Source organism: Acyrthosiphon pisum, chromosome X (assembly GCF_005508785.2).
Source record: "Acyrthosiphon pisum isolate AL4f chromosome X, pea_aphid_22Mar2018_4r6ur, whole genome shotgun sequence".
Classification (NCBI taxonomy): domain Eukaryota; kingdom Metazoa; phylum Arthropoda; class Insecta; order Hemiptera; family Aphididae; genus Acyrthosiphon; species Acyrthosiphon pisum.
Genome location: NC_042493.1, coordinates 123,210,371 through 123,223,946, shown reverse-complemented (window position 1 = coordinate 123,223,946; position 13,576 = coordinate 123,210,371).

The following is a 13,576-nucleotide window of genomic DNA, read 5'->3' as shown; positions in this document are numbered from 1 at the left end:
CGTCAGTACCAAGATCCACGTGGCTGCCGTTTAACAGCTTAAGACCCGTGGCGACACCGATTCCTGCAGCAGCGATATCAACCAATCACCGATCGCCGCTTACCAATCCAGGCCTATAGGACCGCCGGACACCTCAACAACTCCCGGCTTTATAACACTAAACGGCCCTTTTCAGGGCCAACACGACATCGACTTCGGCGCTTAACTAAGCTGTCCGACCCGGGTCAGGTTCGTCGTCGGGGTACCGCTTGATTTAAGTCTGTACCGACGACGGCCGGCTCCCCAGCCCAATACTGATTGTTGTATAATATACATATTATATTATTAAACCTATCTCATTGTAAAGTAGGGTCCGGCTGTTGCCCGACCACCACCCAAGCACCACCGATTGCGCCGACTCACTTAAATAAGTCTGGTCGGCGCAAATCGACGCTTTACTGATCCACAATATTGTCGATATAATATATATTTTCTATAGCAATAGATATATTTGATTACCGCTATAAACCATCGTATTTTTATTTGACGATACGGGTTGTCCATTCGGACACCCCGTAACACCTTCTACTACCATCATGGTTGTGACACGAAAGGAAAATTACATTTTTTATTGATATTGAGATCCGCTGGCCTTAAAAAAAAACCAGCAGAGGGTCGCGTGTTTGACATGCCTGCATTATAATATCGTAAAAAAATATATACATATAAGACCCATATTAATACTACCCATATTAATAATTCCCAGAAATAAAATCCCCGGAATAAGAACCCCCGGAATAAAAATCTCCGAAAAAAATCACCAAATCAAATACCTACTATGGTATATAATTCAATTATTGTGCATCTTAAATTTCATAATTGTTGTATATTATTATGTCATATTAATAGTTTAGGTAGTTAAAATATAATTGAAGATGTTAGGATTATTATAATCATTAAACATAAATACAATTATGTAATTTAAATCATTATATTATTTATTTTCACTGTTATTTTTACCAAATTGAAATTCAACTTACTGTACTATTTTTACAATAGGGTACCTACCCGATTATAACATATAGCAATACCATGTAATATAATATGTACCTATTTTTTGTTAATGTTATAATAATATCCCATACAGCATAAAAATATTTCCTAACTATACAGGAAAATAATATAATATGTAGTTTCAAAATATTTAAAAAAGTTGCGTAAATAATTAGGAATAATTTAGTTATATTCTTTGATCAAAAAGTTCATATATTTGAAATATTTTATAGAAAAACATTTACGAAATATTTTAATCAAATATTTTCAATAGACCATTTTACGGATACTTTATGAAAATATTAACTCAACATTTTTATGCAATCATAAAGTACAATATTTTTTTTATCATGAGAAGAAAATATTTATAAAATATTATTTGTCAAATATTCATTATTTAACCACTTGAAAACATTCACAAAATATTATCATCTCCCAATTAATGCTGTGTAGGATAGCTATCATTCAAATTTTATTTTTTTTTACAGCTGTATCCGACAGTTAGATGCCCATATAATGGCTTCGGGGATTTTTTTCCTCAGATTCGTTTTTATAGGTTTATATATGGGGCCAGCCATAATCGAGTTCAAAAAGTAAAATATTTCTTTACAGAAGCGCTGCAGTGTCTATTGACACACTATTGACGCGCTTGTTTAAATAATACGCAAACAGACGTTCGTGTAGACTGCGTGGGTTATTCGTACACGAACCATCCAGCCTGTCGATACATTTTGGGTGCCCCTTGACTCCTAGAGACTGGTCAGGATAGCTCCGTCGCTCGGAATGCTCGAAACGAAAACATCCCTTGATTTTTGTCACGGGGACAGGGTAAAACCTAATTTTTAACAGCGCGTACACCAGCCAGGTAGCTATTAAAACGTCATCACGAAATCATAGAAACAAATCATAAAATAGTTAACAACACGTCCATGGTTATAATATGTATTGAAAAGTTATTTATGTCGGTCATACCGTACCGTAACAGTATTAAAAATCGGACGATGATTCAACAGTAAGTACCTACGGAAAATTTTAAGAAAGCGTTTAATTTAGTTTATCGTGAAAACTAATTTAGCATTAATAAATTATGACGATAATATGCTCTTATCCGGTCTTATATCAAATTTCAAATGTAGAAGACACTTAACTGACTTTGTTACTTTATTTAATCTGGAAATAATGCACTCCTAGTTCTGTGGCAGACATGAAATATGCATCGCTTTCCACTTCAGATTAAAATATTATGATAAGTGACAGCACAATAAATAATATTACACTGAAAAATATTGTATCATTGTCAACATATAATATTATTAAATTTTAAATTTGTCAAAATAATTCACTTTTTTTCAAAGCTGGTCGTCAATATTTTACCAAAGATATTGTTGACAGTAGGTACGTCATGTTAATTCATTAGTTTTAATATTTACCTACCTATATTTATTTAACGTTTTTAAGATTTAATTTTGAAGTTTCATTGATTTATGTCAATAATATTTAAATTGAATGTTTTCTCGTTGATCAAAATAATATGTTTAAAGTTTGATTAAATTGTTTTATTTTCAAGTATGTATTCAGCGTCGCAATTTTTTATATATTATAATCAGTATATTTAAGTTTTCAATATTTCAAAAATCATGTCTCCTGATCCAAACCAATTTTGATTATATAATAATAAATATAAAAACATTTTGAACAAACTTTTTGTAACACTTACACAAATGCATACATCTGAAACAAGAGTATATTTTGGCACAAAAAGAATATTTTCACATATTTTTTAATAATTTTAAGAGAATATTCGGTGCATATTTCATATTATTATGTATGAATGCATATTATTTTCAGCTTTCTTAAGTGCATACAAATACATACTTGAGTTATATTTACTACTTGGATTTAAATGCCTTATAAATGCCCTTAAAAATGTAATTTCAAATAAAAAATGTATGGCCTTAAAGCTTTAATAAAATGTCTCCAGATATCTTCAGATATCGAGATAAATTTATGAATCGTTTTATTAAAAACCAAACCAAATTACCTTACACTAAATGTATATCTTGGAAAACATCGTGTCGAGCATTCCAAAAAAAAGACGCGAATGCGTCGCAGTCTGAATCCCAGTTATAACTCATATTGTATATTCGCATATACTTTAAGGTAGTCATGCGAGAATGATTGACTACGCAATAACATAATAATAATATAGGGAATGGGTCTGTAGTCTGTAGCTGGTATGTGTAGATCAAAAAAAAAACAAATTTATTTCTGTTTGATATTTAAAAAAATTTGATCGCGCGCTACAACATTATTAAATATCTGAATAAAATTCCGCTCATATTTCACTCTTCGTATTTTTACATAATTTACCGATAAATTAATATGAAATACCCTATACCCTATATACTCGTGTTTTTAGTTGAATAATTTTTGTTTTTTTTTTTTATACCAAATGAAAAATGTACAAATATAATTAAAACAAAAACTATTTTCCGAATTTTTTCATTTATTTTAACGTAGATAGGTATGTACCGGCTATATTATATTATTATAATTATCTTTTCCGTGCAATTTTTTTATGATGTTGAGTGAGAGAAGAGATGCTATAAATAAATTAAAATTAAAACCCAACGTTTCCTTGCTGTTTTTCATATTATTAACATAACATTCTATGCATGAAATATTTATTATAATAATATATACATAGGTACCTACAAATGATTAAATATGTTGCGGAAAATTCAGGGAAAAAAAGTGACGATGAAAAATTAGTAAATTATACGTTTTATCATGATATTCAATGTATCAAGAGTGTCGGTAAAATACATTGTTAATAAAATATGTATATTATATGTTTTGCATATAATAAATAATATACAAATGCAAAAACGTTTTAATTGTATGCACTTTTATTGTTCATAATTTGTGTACTTGAGGACATATTTACATAATATCCATTATCTATAAGTTTGTCGGTAGTGCGACTTACAACTCGCAGGTATATTGTTACTATATATTACAGTTTGCACAAGAAAGTCACAACTATTGTGCTCACTCGGCAAACAATTATAATTATCGCAATTTAAACAATTATTATTATAATGACGTGTGTACCTACCTATTACGAACAAATTGTATTTTACATAATATACATAAAAATATGCATTTATCAAAATATCGTGATAGAACTCGGAACAGTGGCGTGTTGACCGTGATTTTGAAGGACAGTCACCCGATAATTTTAAAGGGGTGGGTGGCCGGGTGTTGGGTGGGTGAGTACTGGATTTAGTGAGAAATATTGCAGTTCAAGACTTACCTCATTTGAATATTGAATTTAAGAATAATAATAACTGACAGTGCAAGACATTATCTAGATACGTTTTTCGTATATTATTTTATCTCATCTAGATAACTTTTAAATGATTTATCTATTATCTTATATAGATAATAAAAACGGTCTTTTTTTTAAATTATCATAATAATTATTTACTCTATAGTCTATTTTTTTTATATATACAATATTTATTCACACAATTTCACTGCATTGTAATAATATGACCTGTGGATCTACAAAAAGTTAATATAGAGAAAATATAACACAATATAGAGAAAATAAATATTTGTTATCAACAATATTCTTTCCGATAAAAATTAAAAACCAAAACCTATTATCATGGCATACAATATTACTAATGGCAAAATTCTGAAGAAAAAAGTTTTTTACTAAAATTCTATATCTCTATTCAATCGTAATGTGAGTTTGAAAGGGTTAAAATTTTTTTTATGTACCTAACCAAATGTACCATACCCAGTACCAATATTTTGACTGTTTATGTAACATAAAATAAATGAAATATCTATGTAAATTTATTATATTTTTTTTTATAATCAGCTATCAGCTTAAGTTTTTATTTTATACATTATCTAAGTATTATCTAGATAATTTTATTTGAATCAATCTATTTTATCTCATCTAGATGATTATATTGAAAAATATCTATTATCTTATCTAAATAATTATTTGATTATCTATGCCTAACACTGATAACTGAACACATTGACGGTCATACTGCGTTATAGAAGTAATGTTTTTTAAGTTATGGAATACCATGAATTCCATACCAATGTCAATAGCAATGGCTGATTCAAATCGACGGTAAAATTACAGAATTTGTTGTAATGCTATACAAGTATGACCATCAATAATGTGTTTGTAAGTATACCTATACTTATGCGTGTGGTTCCTCATTTGTTTTACAGTAAAAAATTAAAAATACTAATTTAAAATTTTTACGATTTTTTATTATAAGCATTTGAAAGTTAAAATTTTAAATTTCGACAAAATACGTCTAAATCACGAACATTTGCAAATGTAGTTAAAAATGTATAAAATGTTAAATTTGTATTGCATTGTGTGCAATGATTTATCATTTAATCGAACTTTATCACATCCATTACTGTAAGCTAGGTACTCATTGACAAGGTACACTCGACTTCTACTCAACAGCAGAGTGGTTACCAATACTTTCCTCTTTTTTCATTTATATTATACTTATTTTTATCATTATTTTAATTGAAACTATTTATAAGTAAGTAGTATTAATGCATTGTGAGTATGGCTGACTGTATACGATTGAAACAGTTTTCAAGAAAATATGATTTATTACAAACAACTTTCAAACATTCTTTGTTCAGTTAAATTTTTAACCAGTCAAGTAACTTATTACATTTATAAATATATGACTAAGCTCTGACGTTCATAAGTCGACAACTAAATGTGGATTTATAAAAGAAAAACAAGTGTTACAATAATAATAGTACAGAGACAAATGTAAATATGTTTTTGTTTTAAAATACTAAACTAAATTACAATTTAATTGTTTAAACCTTTTTAACAACTAATAATACAACAAAAATTCATCAAATAAACATAAATGTCAAATGTATAAACAATAGGTTAGGTTAGGTTAGTTAAACAATACTTAATATTCTTAACAAATTAATGCAATTTATTCTTACTTTATTTTTGTAATAAATATTTATCTATGTATGTTGTAAGGGAATTTACGTATTAATATCTAATATGTTATATATTACTTTTAATATTGTATTTGTATATAATATTGTCGTGTATTGCTTCACGCATCTGTGACCTCGTATATTCCATATAAGTTAACATTTCTGCGAACTAATAAAGACACACCTGGCAATCCGATCGAAACGACCGAGCACAACACAAATCATCATACGAGGTGACAGTTTCACCTACTCTAAGGATCCAGTGCAGAGATCTGGGGGGGGGGGGAGGCAACAATTTTTTTACAACACAAATGCAATTATAATAAAATATTATATAATTTACTAAACATTTTGTCATAATAGTAGGTATAGGTAATCAATGTGATAAATAAATAATTTAATATTTAATAATATTACCTATATAAAGCGACAATGTGAAAAGAAGTTTAGATTTTGTTTATTTTTTATATAATATATAGTATTTATATTTATAAAAAATATGTCTAAGGGGGCCTGGAACCCTAGCCCCCCCCCTAGATCCGTCACTGCCAGGAGCACGGCATAGGCAGATGTACCTGGGTCAGCAAGACAGAAGCGCTTTCACGCCACCAGCCATTGTACACTACTACGACGATATTATACTCTATTATGTTATAATAAAATACATTTCAATTACTGTTCTAAAATTGACTGCTTATTTATTTCAAAACGTCATGTTTCTGGATCCCTGAAAGGGCAGCACGTCGCAATGTTGTTCAATAGTCCATCAAATTAATAAAACAAATTACTGTGTATATGACAATGTATAGTGGACCTAATTGATTGAAATATTAGAACGCTCAAATAACGTAATACAAATTAATTATTGGACGTCAATGAAATAATTGCTTGTATATTTTTTTAATTTCTTATTTGAATTTTATGATATTCTTTTAAGTTTTAATATTATAAGGTTAATTATCGAATAATATTGTATACCTTTGTTTATGTAAATGTTTTGCATTAGTGTGGTATAATCAGGTTTGGTTAGGTACTAAGTTTAATGCAATCCATTATACATCGACCCACTTGTACAGCAGAGCGACATTCACTTACTTACCTTTTTTTAAAATTGTATCTTATATTCGTCGTGTGGGTGTTGGCTGCATTACAATTTTACCCACCCACTCCTACCCACCTTAATAATAACATAGGTACGTTATATAGTCCTATCTTTAATATAATATTTAAGGCGGCTCTTAGTGGCTATTATTTAAGGGGAACAATTTAGGAAATTTCTAATTTTGTCGACGCCGTCCGTAGTCTTTGTGTTAGTCATAACCGATTATTAGTGCAGTTCTATATGTGTAAAATATAATTAGAATATCGAAGAAATTCGGAGAAACACTAAGAAATCCGAACTCGATGGCAATATAGAGTTCGTATGGGCATGCACAAGTCAACGAAAGTTCTCTTGACAAATATTTTTGTACACTCGTGATAATGAATAATGCTAATAAGCTGACGAAAAATTAACTTACTACTAGTACTTAATCCAATTTCGATTTTTAAAAATTATCTGAATTCGTCAGCCTCCTTTCAGTGATCTGTAGGAAACAGATTTTGGACAGTAAATAAGACAAAGTAAATAATTAACATCGTGAGTCTGAGAATAATAATTAGTAATAACATATTGTGTAGCCATATAGGTAGGTTTATATAATATATTATCTCCCCTGGGGAGATATATGATCCAGCTCCGTCTTTAAGGTTAGAGGCCTTAAGTTGGGACTCCGAAAACTTTTGAATATTATATAATACAGACTACGAGGAAGATTGATCCCCTTGATAACCCCCCCCCCCCCCCCCGTAAATACGCCATTGCAGCTTGTTGCTGATTTTGAAGAGTACGAGATTCTGTTTGACGATTATTTAAATAAAGATTGATAATAGCTTGCCATTGTGGTAAACTGTATGTATACTTACCTATATAATGTCAATTATTAGAAAAAAAATCTGTATAATATTATGTTGAATCAATTGTTGTTTAATAATAAAAAGTCGGAAGAATCGACATTAACAAATATCCGGTGGAATCGATAAAATTCCAAACATTATACCCATAGGGTTTCTAAATTTGAATATTTCTTAATTGAAAATTTCACTCTTCTCGAAATATTTCAATGAAATCATGTAAAATATTTATTTTTTATTTTAAGGTATTTGGTTAAAGATGATTACTGATTAGCATTTAAAGTATTAAATAAATTTATCTATTGTATTCCTTAATTTTATTTTTTTTTTTAATTTTATTGAATAAATTACCAAATTTAAAATGTTTTTATTTAATAATTCATATAAACATAATAGAATGTCCAAACATCCATTAAGAAAATGTTTAAAATATATTACAAATACTTTTGAGATTTAAAATAAGTAATAAATAAACAGTGAAACATATTATTTACTAGTACACGGCATACCTATTGGCATATAAGTAAATTACATATTAAATTTAAATTAAGTTTTTTTTTAATACACTGTTCAAAACACTTTTTAGGCATTGTTTTTAACTGTTTCACTGCTTATAATATCAATTATCTCATTAGAATTATCGCTACGACTATAACTTTTAGATGCAATAAACATTTTGTTTATTTTTTCACATAAATGAAAAAATATTACGTGAAAATCGCAGGAAATTTTAAATTCCATATATCCAGACTTGGGTAAATGCTCAAACACTTATGAAAAATAGTATTTAGATTTTAGAATATGTATTCCAAATACTTTTAAAATATTTTTTAAATACTAAGCCGATGGTACTTTTCATCGGGAAAATGTGCAAACATAATATATAATCTAGCGATTCTAAATAAAATATAATTTGAGTTGTCGATACTTGATTTAAAATTTAGAAACGTGTATAATATTGTAAAACAAAAAAACAATTATTATTGTAAATAAAAGGTATTTTTTTATAGGAATAATAAAATACTAAAAAAAAAAAAAAAAATTCCAAACAGTCGTTCAGAATACTGTCGGGAAAAGTATTTTAAAAGCATACCGAATACTGTTGTAATATAATTTTATATTTCTATGCTTAAATAAAAACACCGAACAACCAATAGCGACGGTCCGTATATGGAGTGACCCGGTATACATATACATACGCTTTAGGCATATATCTACACGTATTCCTCATACACACACAGCGACACATGCAACACATAAAATATAATACTCTACATCTCCTGCACGGTGAACGCATCCGGTTAAAACAACACAACAAATTTCCAGCGGCGCCTTTGTCGCACCGCGAAAAACAATAAAATATATCAATACCTACTCTAATGTCGCGCACTAATCGACGCACATCAGAAGAAGGGATCACCCCGAAATCGTATCATGGTATAAGGACCACACGGGATCCGACTCATCGTCACTAACAGTGTTATTCCAGATAAGTGTCAATACACATTTTCCACGCCTGTCTTTCGCACGAGAGGATCACGACGTCCGCGCCAGCATAATATGCACTTCGACAATGTTTTTGCCATTCAAAACGAGTGCGTTTATATATCGTGTATATGCACATCGGAGTTGTTCCAGCATTCGGTATGACTGTCTGAATTGATTATTTTGTATTATCCAGCAAGTTCAATGATATATTAAGATTCTGTGACTGCCGTCGCATCATAGGCCAGTTATAGTATTGTTACACGGTTGTGCAATTATCTATTTAGAATATAAGTATAATAATAAGTGCTCGTCGACTTAAAATATTACATTCGGTCGGCGAATTGTCTATGTGTACTCTTGCTACGGTTGTAGGGATTTTGAAAGCATACGATAATAGTCACGTCCCAAATTATAGATAACAAATCCATCTAATATCAGTGTTCGGATCACATCAATTTTAGTATAATACGTAGAACTATACGAAAAAATATGTCTTGATATACTAAGTATTAAATATACGAATCGAGACACGTAATATACGCCGCAGTGAATTCGAGCATCGAACTCAACCCCGTATCCACGAATACGAATACATACTCAGGTAAATTAATCGAACTAAAGATATAAAATCACTAATCAACGTTAGATAATATCGGAACGCCGATGACACATACCCGTAATACACCACCCCCATTTTTAATATATTGTTTTATCTATTTTTACTATTTATTATCACCTCTTTCCCCCCACCCTATACCTTTTCGTATTTTTAATTTACCACACTGTACTCGGAATACCTTATTCAGAACACTAACCGCAAACGTTGTAGTCCTAATACTGCACTAATTAATATTATAATCACTGAAGCAAGAGAACAACAAATCAAACGAAAATTAATTTATACAAGACAAACAAGTCCGTGGGCTTATATAATATTATATAAGTCCCGGACAATGTTATAGGTACGCTTTTGAACTGGGTAAACACGGTAACAGTATTAAGTTTCCGACGAATGCTCTGCATTTAGACTGCACCAAATCGAATTAGTTCTCCTTCGATAACAGTACAATGTAAGCGCATACGTGACGATAATAATATGATTCGTCCGTACGTATTTCTGTCACATTTCTATATTATGCAAATTACCTATTAACCGTATTATACCTACTACCTACTGTGATATTATTATCATCATTAATTACGGTGGCAACAGCCGACGACGATGACATAACAACGAGTGCATACAATTATATTAATTAACATTCAATTGCGTAATAATCAAGACAAAATATGCGTCCGACTAAAAAATGTTTTCACTATAGGCATTATATATCGTCATTAATATAATATCAGCTATACACCGCGGGGGTGGGTGGGCACACGCTTATAAATATTTAACTGTGCGGTGTACGAAAGTCTCGAACAATGTATGAGGTACCTCATGCCTGTGTTTAATTCGTTTGCACATTCATAATATAGTAAAGTTGTCGGTAGCTGGCACCCTACAACAACTGTCTGCCCGCATTAGCCGTGTATAAAATATGTATAGTAATAATAATAAATTATGAACATTTTTTCGCGGTGACGAAATCAACGTCGTTCGTTCAATCGGTAGTTATGTTTTTATTTATTTTTTTTATTCATTTAGAATCAAAACAGTAATCCGTTCAAACGAGCGGAGCTATTCGCATTTAGCGCGCTATAAAATGTGATTTCGGCAAATTTGGGCCCGGGCGATGAGTGTACCGATTTTACAGTATACCTATTCTGCGTTCAAAATATTTTGACTGTTTCGCAGTGGTTTAGAGGCAAGAGAAGTGTTCAATTTTAGATTCTGCGATGGATACGGTGTATTGATTCGTTTACCGTGAATCGTTTAAAGTTAAAAAACATTTATATTATTCCGTGGTCTAACTTATTTTGAAAAAACTGTATAAAGTATAAACACTATATTATAGTCTACAATTTAGTTTTGAGTTGAAAAAAAATTAAGTACTCTTGTATATAAACCAATTAACATTTTTTTAACTTAATAAAAAGTTAACAAAAAGTGTGTGTTAACTTCTTACTTGATCGAGTTAATCTATAATATTAAATTAACTTTTGATTTTTAACTTTTTGTTATTGGTGCAAACATAGTTTAAAAAAAATCTTTTACTTGTCCATGCTATTTTGATATAATGCAAATAGTTCTATTCTTGTAGGGACATGGAACATTTATCAACGTTACATGTGGGCCAGCCTTACCCTGACCCTGTGCATGACCCAATGCAGCTTACTTTTTGATACACACTCGTAATATATAATATATATGCCCTCACGACAAAATATAATAATACCCATACAATACAAATGAAAAGCTGTCCGTTGGTGTCCGCATAAATCGAGACCGATACTAGACCGATTTTCCCCATTTTTCTTTTTAATGTTCGTAATATTCCAAATGGGATTTTTATAGAAATAAAAGTTGGTAAAGCTGCTCGGAAAATTAGAAAATTCGGAAATCCGAAATGCCTTGTTACATTGGGATTTTTGTGTAGGTTTAAATGACAAAGATTATAATATAGGGGACGTAATGCTAACGCAGTCCCCCCTTCGGTTCTCGATACCATGGGAAAAAAAATATAATATAATATAATATAATATTGATTGGATATAATAATTTAACTTTATAATAAGGGTGAAAATCCAAAACTTGGTATTGCCAAAATTTCGAAAATCGAGTTAAACATTGATTGTTATGGGAAAAAATGTGAGGAATTCGATTTTGCAGTCAGAATTAAATTGTATCGATTACTTTTGTGAATAAAATCGATTTTAAAACTGATGTTCAATACATAACGTGATATTGCCTCATTTAATGATGTCAAAGCAAAACGTGGTATTGTTATGTTCAATCATGTTCAAGTCAAGACTTAATAGTGCCCATCTTGTATGCAGTGTTCGGATTAGATAAGTATTTTTTTACCTAGATAAATATAAAGATAATTCAACTCATATGTATCTAGATAGATATAAAATATAACTTAACTCATATTTATCTAGATAAAAAAAGGTACAATTTTTTTTTTTAATGGGTTTTAAATGTAGGTATATTTTAGTTAGGCAATAGGAACATAATAATAATAATTATGTAAATAAAAATAATTACATCATTTATAAACCATAAACTTGGTTTGAGGATCTGTATAAATATTTAAAATACGTTTGTACAATTTCGTGATTTTTATCAATATATCTAGATAAGTCCAAACACTGGTTGTATGTATTGGGGCATACTTGTTATCATTGCAGAACGTGGTATTGCCAATATTACAATTTTCATCAAAACGTGGTATTGCCGGAAATAATGCGTTTTGCATCAACAGAAATTGGAAACAACGTCGAAACTTGCTATTGCCATTACATTTTCAAAACCTGTAATACCACGTTTTGGCATTTAAACACTATTTAAAGTATCAAAACTAAGTTTTAAAATCAAAATAGATTTATTTTGACATCACCAATCGTTTTTTTTTTTCATTTTTACATTTGATTAAACCAATTACAAGTGTTAATTCATGTCATAAAATGTGATATAGTTTTTCTCGATTTGTGAAAATGTTGATTTATGGCAATACCACGTTTTGGATTTTTACCCTTGAATTGTGATATTATTGTGATAATCTGATGACTATATTTTTAACCCACGTTGGTTCGTCTGAAGTCAATATGCTCAAAAACTAGTGGTCTTTTTTTAACAAAAAATAAAACAGTTTGGCTTCTCTGAGACTTTGAGGGTGCTTATAGCTTATTATATCAACCCCTAATAGGTAGCTAATGGTAGCTCGTACGTGAATTTATTTTTGTTGATTTATGAGGTTACCACGTCGGTTATGTACATTAGTATATTATATTATAATTAGTACATATTATTATCATAATATAATGAATACCTTTTTTTTCAAATATAAAAAAACAAAATCATTAGCACGGGCAACGCATATTATATATAACGTTGAGACGACACGACGTACGTTGCGCCAGCCCCCCCCCCCCCCCCAAAGGAAAATCTATTAACAAACTATACAGATATTTAGCACGG